This window comes from Balaenoptera ricei, chromosome X (assembly GCF_028023285.1).
Source record: "Balaenoptera ricei isolate mBalRic1 chromosome X, mBalRic1.hap2, whole genome shotgun sequence".
NCBI classification, from domain to species: Eukaryota; Metazoa; Chordata; class Mammalia; order Artiodactyla; family Balaenopteridae; genus Balaenoptera; species Balaenoptera ricei.
The window spans coordinates 105,286,856-105,294,664 of record NC_082660.1 but is presented as its reverse complement, the minus strand read 5'-3'; the positions used below and the strand labels follow the sequence as shown (position 1 = coordinate 105,294,664).

Below are 7,809 nucleotides of genomic sequence, written 5' to 3'. Positions count from 1 at the left end.
TGAGCAATGGATAGGTCCAGCAATGGAATACTGAGGATCATCAGAATTATCTTGATAATTGCTATAGTGTACCCCTTTACTTACATATTAATATATACGCAATTTGGGGAAAAAAAAAAAGAATAAAGCTGGAAGACTTACTACCTCATTTCATGACTTATTCTAGATCTTACATGTTCTCACTACAAAAAAGAAATGGTAATTATGTGATGTGACAGATGTATTAGCTAATGCTAAATGTTCATAGCAGCTCTACTTGTAATAATCTCAAACTGGAAACAACCCAAATGTAATAATCATTTTGCAACATATAAGTGTATCAAATCAACACGTTGTATACCTTAAAGTTATACAATGTTTTCTGTCGAATTGTATGTTAATAAAGCTGAAAAAAAGATACAATAATCAGGGCAGTGCAGTGTATATGGATGTACAGACACATGGATCAATGGAATAGGAAAGATTCCATATAGAGAGCCACTCATATATAGTCAATTTTTGAACAAATTTGCCAAGGTAATTTCTGGTGACAAGATGATCTTTTGAGAAAATGGTGCTGGAAATATTAGATAGACAAAAGAAAAATTTAACTTCAACCTCAATCACACTATATATAAAAATTAATAGAAAATGTATCACAACCCAAATAGAGAAATGAACATCATACAACTTGTAGAAGAAAACAGGAGATAATCTTAACAACCTTGGATTTAACAAAGATATCTTAAATACAACAAAAACAAATAAAAAAATACTCAGTAAATAACGGTTCATCAAAAGTATATCTTAAAAAGGCAATGATACAAGTGTGAAAAGATGAGCCATAGACTTGGAGAAAATATTTGTAAAGCAAATATCTGACCAAGAACTTCTAAAATATCTAAAAACACTTTTATAACTTGTTAGAATAGAAAACACTGAATTAAAAATGGGCAAAATATTTGAAAATGTAAAAAAAGAAACTCAGCAAATAAGCACATTAAATTATGCTCAAGATCATTAGCCATTAATAAAATGTCTATTAAAACCATAATAAGATACTGCTACATACCCACTAGAAAGGCTAAAGTTAAAAAGACTGAAAATACCACGCATTGGTAAGGATGCAGAAATCAGATACACTGCTGGTGGGAATGCAAAATTACACAACCACTTTGAAAACAGTAGGCAATGTATTATAATGTTAAAAATAAACCTGCCATACAAATCAGCCTTTGCATTCCTAGGTATTTACCCGACAGAAATTAAAGCATATGTTCCCTACTAAGATTTATACATAAATGTTCATAGCAGCTCTATTTGTAATAATCTCAAACTGGAAACAACCCAAATGTCTTATTGATATAAGTGAATGAATGAACAAATTTCAGTGTATCCATATAATGGAATGCTACTCAGCAATAACGACAAATTATTAATACAGGCAACAATATAGATGAATCTTAAAATAATTACGCTGAGTGAAAAAAGCCAGAAAATAGAGTGTAGGATCCCATTTATATATATATATAAACCTTGATAAAATGCAAACTAGTCTATAGTGACAGGAAGCAGATAAGTGGTTGCTTGGGGAATGGTGGTTGCATTGGCTGGAAAGAGAGATTATAAATGGACACCAGGAAACTTTTGGGGGTAAAGGATATGTTCATTATCTTGATTGTGGTGATGGTATACATATACAAAACAAATTTTACACTTTAAAAATTGGGGGGATATATACATGTGTATATATATATATATATATATACACATTTTTTTTTAGTCATCTGAATATATGTAGTAATTGAACTCTTGGGAAGGATTATAGAATTAGAAGCCAGTGGGGTCTAGGAACAATCTTGATTACAACATATAACAGCTGGGTTGAGGAAGATGCATTTGCAAAGGAGAAGAGAAGGAATGGGCAAAGAAGCAGAGAAGCAAAATAAGTATTGTAGAACCTAAGGGAAAAGAGTTTTCAGGAAGGATTGAGTCATTTGTCAACAGTAAACATTGCTGCTAAGAGGTCAAATAAAATGAGAATAGTAAAATCTATTTAACTTAGAGACACTGGTAACCTTAGCCAGATCTGTTTTTATGGAGGAATGGGGCAGAAAGCTAAATTGTAGTGGGTTGATGGGAAATAAAGAAATGGGGAGAGTGGATAAATGTAACTTTTAAAGATTTTTGGCTGATAAGAATAGAAAACAGAGATATAGGTAGAAGTGGCCAGAGGGAGAAGAGGAGTTATGGAAGGCTATTTTAAAAACTGAGGGCACGGGAATTCCCTGGCAGTACAGTGGTTAGGACTCGGTATTTTCACTGCCGGGGCCTAGGTTCAATCCCTGGTCGGGGAACTAAGATCCCCCAAAGCTGTGCAGTGCGGCCAAAAAAAAAAAAAAAAAGGGCAAATACTACAACATTTATAACAGTGTTGTGCTTGAGATGGCTCTTGAGAGTCAATTGTTACATTTTCAAAAATTTTGCAAGCCATTAAAAAATAAGTTATATAAATTTAGAATTAGGCAAATTATATTAAAACCAAAGAAATAAAAACTCAAAACTCATCAGTTAATTATATTATACTATTATTTATACATGAGGTTGTTTATATTGATTGTGTCTGTGTGGTGGGAATATTATCTGTAATGTTTACTGCTACATATCTCAACTCTATGTTCAGTGACATCATGTGGGTCATTTGAACTTGGCCGTGGAGTCCTGGAATACTTACACCACAGAAATTGGTAAATACTACAAATAATGGCTTGCTTTATTTATTTTTGTTGTTGGTTTTATTGTCTAGCAAAAACATGATAGAGAAAATCTTAATGCTGATTGAACTTTAAAATTAGGTCTGTGACCATTACACTCTAAATAGCACAAAAAATTGAGGAATTACTATTCCAGCATTCAAAAACTATTGGGTGATTCAGCAGAAAAGTCACTCACATCACTGATGAACATGCTATGTTCTGACACTTTCCATTTTTTCACTTTCATCTTATTCACTAATAGAAACAAAAATATCGGTCAACACTCAATGCCAGAACTACACTCATTTGTTAATTACAACCACAGGTTGGCTATGAATACACAAGCTCACCAAAAACAAAGACAGCATTCAGTGAGAATCAATTGATTATATGGAATTCATGATAGAGTATATTTTATTTGTAAATTGTGTGCTATACATACTCTGTTAGTGAAATTTACAATCATGCACATACATGCATGTATGCATTTTTCTAGATAGCCAGTTATTAAACATTTATTAGCACATTTATATGTCAATAAGCCATAATAAAACAGATCAGCAAAATCTTAAAACTCCATCTATATCTGTTGAATTACTATTCCTTGAGAATGTTAAATGACTTGAAAGCACGGACAAGACAATATGGGCCTGGGACAAGAGTCAGAATATAGATATAAAATATATATTTGAGAGGTATCCAATATAGTACGGGACATGGCTGGGGTAAAGTTCAGAAGACACTGAATTTACCAACTTGGATCAATAACCTAGACTCATACCAGACCATGATTAAAACTCAAGCAGTTCATTTGTCATTCGATTAAGGCTCTATAATAAAAGTAATAAATACTTAATGTGGACCAGACACTGTGCTAAATATTTTAAGCATCCTTATGCAATAGGTATTATTATTACTACAGCCATTATATGAGCAGAGGAAAGTGAGGCTGACGGCGATTTATTAACTTGCACAAATTTATAGAGCTACTTAGTAGAGGAGCTAGCATTTGAACAAAGTTCTGCCTGATACCAGTTGTAAAGTTGCTGGTGCACCTAACCACTGTATACCACTGCCTCTTTCTAATCTTTTTTTCCAGCTTTATTAAGGTATAATTAATGAATAAAAGTTGAATATATTTAAAGTGTACAAGTTGATGTTTTCATATAGATATTCTCTGTGAGATAATCACACAATCCAGCTAATTATCACTTCGCACTCTCCATTTTCTTTTCCTTTTCTTACTTTTCAGCGAGGACACAGGATCTACTCTTAGTAAATTTCAAGTATAAGATACAGTATTGTTGACTATAGTCACATTGCTGTATACTAGATCTCTATCACTTATCTTCTATAACTGAAACTTTGTACTCCTTGACCAATATCTCCCCACTTCTCCCTTCACCCAACCCCAGGTGACCAACGTTCTATTGTTTCTATGAGTTTGACTATTTTAGATTCCACATTTAAATGAAATCATATATTGCGTGTGTATGTGTGTGTATCTATATACATACATATCTCACATATATCTCATTTTCTTCATCCATCAATGGACACTTAGGATGTTTCCATATCCTGGCTATTGTGAATAATGCTGCAATGAACGTGGGAGTGGAGTGCAGAGATATCTCTTTGACATACTGATTTCATTTCCTGCGGATATATACCCAGAAGTAGAGTTGCTGGATCATTACCATAGTTCTATTTTTAATTTTTTGAGGACTCTCCATTCTGTTTTCCCTAATGGCTATGCCAATCTACATCCCCACCAACAATGTACGAAGGTACTCTTTTCTCCATATACTTGCCAACACTTATCTTTTGACTTGTGATAAAAGGTATTCTAACAGGTGTGACGTGATATCACATTGTGGTTTTGATTTGCATTTCCCTGATGACTAGTGATGCTGAGCGCCTTTTCATATACCTGTTGGCCATTTGTAAGTCTTCTTTGGAGAACTGTGTATTCAGGTCATTTGCTCGTTTTTTAAATTGGGTTATTTGGGTTTTTGCTACTGAGTTGTATAAGTTCCTTATGTATTTTGGATATTAATCCCTTATCTGATATATGGTTTATAAACATTTTCTCCCATTCTGTAGGTTGCCTTTTCACTCTGTTGATTTTGTTTCCTTTGCTGAGCAAAAGCTTTTAGTTAGGTGCAATGCCACTTTTCTTTGCTGCTTTCATGGTTCTCTCCTTTTCCTTGAATTTTGACAATTTTATTATAGTGTGTCTGGGTGTAGTCTTCTTTGGATTGACCCTCTTTGTAGTCCTTAGAGCTTCATGATACTTGATGTCCATTTCCCTTCCAAGTTTTGGAAAGTTTTAATTCATTATTTCTTTAAATACGCTTTGTCTTTTTCCTCTCTTCTCTTGCTGGGACTTCCATAGTTCATATGTTTTTTCATTTTGATAGTGTCCCATAAGTCCTATAGGATTTTTTTTTTTACGCTTTTCATTCTTTTTCCTTTTTCTTCAATCTGAGTGTATAATTTCAAATGACTTGTCTTGAAAGCTTAGTAACTTAGGATTTACTTTTGTAAAAGCACATTGACAAGTATTAAAATGTTATACTTGCATTTTGACAATTATAGTATAAATATGAAACACAAAACATCCAGTGTTAAACACTGATCTCCCATGGTTGCCTTGGATTTAGATATTGGTAGTTTATATTTCATAGAAGGGAACTTTCAAAGTTCTGTCAGTGCTTACAGCATGTAATATTATTCCTCATCAAAATCTTCATGAAATCTAAAAGGCTGGTATTAAAAGTGGTTATTATTTTTTTCTTGACTATTCTAAAACATGCCAGTTTGGAGTAGCTTTCAGATTTTCAAGGCATGAAAGATATACTGAATACTCAAGAATATGTTTTAACACATTAAGTATAAGTTTGTTTACAGTTACAATAGAAATACCTTCAACTTTCAGCTACTGAAAGAAAATACCCTAAGAAAACATGAAAGGTATTTTGGGCCAAGTTACTTCTTACTGAAAATAATATATCATCTTGATCAATTTTTAAACCAAATTCTTAAAAGCATTAAAAATTGTTTTTTGGTTTGTTTTTTTTTAAATAATTGTCAAACTATTCCAACTCCTAATAAGAAATTTTCAAATTAAAAAATTATCTCTGTTGCTTAGAAAATATGTTTTACGTTTAATCTCAAATTCACTTTAAATGCTGGACATATGATTTAATACCTAAGAAGACTCTAGCTAAATTATTTGGTAATATTTATAGTGATACTTTTCTGGGTAGACATGTTTCACACAACAGTTTTTAATTAATGCTGAAAAAAATCACTTGATAATTTTAAATACAATTAATGATAGGCTGATTAATGGATTAACAGTTTATTTAGTAATTTAGATGGCATAGGGTCCAATAAAGGCAACAATCTGATAATTGCTCAGTGTGCAATTCTGCCCATTAGTAATACTAAGCCAAGAACTTGATATTTCACTCAGTTGGATTACTTAGTTTCATGTATGTGATTTGATCAACAAAACAGTAGGTACACAATGTCAAGATTTTTCCTTCTTCTTTATTATTATTTTAAGAGCAGCTCAGTGATTTGGGGGATTGGTTAGTATAATACAGAGAACATAGGGAAAAAGTATAAAATGGCACTTAAAACCAATACCCATACTCATCTCATTATGGTCATAACTAAGAATATTAACTTTTGTGTAATTTGCTTTTCTTTAGAACATAAAGCATTAACTTGAAGTATATACACAATACATAAACAACCTCATGCAAAATACTTTTTGTAAGTTATATTACATTTTAAAATATTGGAAACTGAATATCTGTGCTGATTTGTCTTTTGACTAAATATAACAAGAAGAGAACAACATTCAACAAGGGAGGGTTATACTGATAATAAAGCTCTCAAAGTTAAAAATGTCTTCCTTTCCCTTTCTACCTAGCACAGACTATATAATGTCCCGAGAGGACTTATGATGAGAAAAATGTCAATCACAGCTTTAAGCCCTTGGTTTGGAAGGAGCTAATGAGAAAGCGGATTGGAAGGTGAGACTTCATGTTTGCTTTCAGATAAGTGGTCTTAAAGTTTTTCTATAAGAAGAAAAATTAGTTCATATATATATCTAAATATATATATATCTAAACCATTCATTTTTACAGCTTTCAGGTAAAGTCCGACACTTGGTTTATACAAAGTCTGTGAGGAGAGGTCAGTAGAGATCATCTAATCTTAAATTGTGAAATCATTCAATTTCTTAGCATAGTGTCTCCCCAGTAAAAAGCACAGCATGCCTGGGTATGTCACTGGCGATCTCTAATAAAAGTTAGTTCCAAAGACTGGGAGATTTCTGCTACAGTCATGCATTCTTTTTACCATCTTGTTTATTAGCAAAAATCAGCAATCCAGCTTTCCTTAGGTCCTCATGGGCTAACATTTTATAGAGTTCTCTAATTACAGAAATTCTTGGTCTGTACTGTCCACAACAACTATTTACAAAATCTCTATTACTACAGTAAGTGTTCCAGGAAGAATGAAGAGATTCTTGGCCACCAGTATTCCACATGAGGAAGCATGCATTATTAATCACTATCTCTTCTGCATTACTTCCTATTGTAGGGGATGTATGTACAATTTCATTCACAGAAAACTGGTAAAGGATGATACTTTTCCTTGCATTATCCACCCCAACAATAACTTTGTGCTCCTGGTGCTTGAAGAGTCTCCATATCCTGGTGAAGAGAATTCCCATTCTTGGGCAGCTGACCCCCTTTCCAGCCACCTGGGTGACCTGGACACCCCCAGCTCAGGCTGAAGCAGAGGAGGAAGATGTGCTGGAGCCGACACCTCTGCTGTTGCTGCTCCTGCACTGACTGCTGGCCAGCTTCCTAGGAACCAGAGGGAGGCGAAAGCCCAGGCCTCCCTGCCACACCCATGGCCCAGACGCTGCCTCTGGGCCACTCTTCTGGCTTGCACACATTTCCTCCCTGTTGTCTGCAATGAGCCTCGTGGACCACTGTCCTCCTCTAGCTCAGGTGACTTGCCGTGAAATTCAATAATTCTTTTTTTCTGATTG

The 7,809-nt window shown here is 33.8% G+C and overlaps 1 pseudogene; it reads right to left on the bottom strand.

The window, feature by feature from the left end:
- Positions 1 to 6,982: 6,982 nt before the first annotated feature.
- LOC132357174 (ADP-ribosylation factor-like protein 5A) lies at positions 6,983 to 7,485 on the bottom strand (annotated as a pseudogene).
- Positions 7,486 to 7,809: the final 324 nt, after the last annotated feature.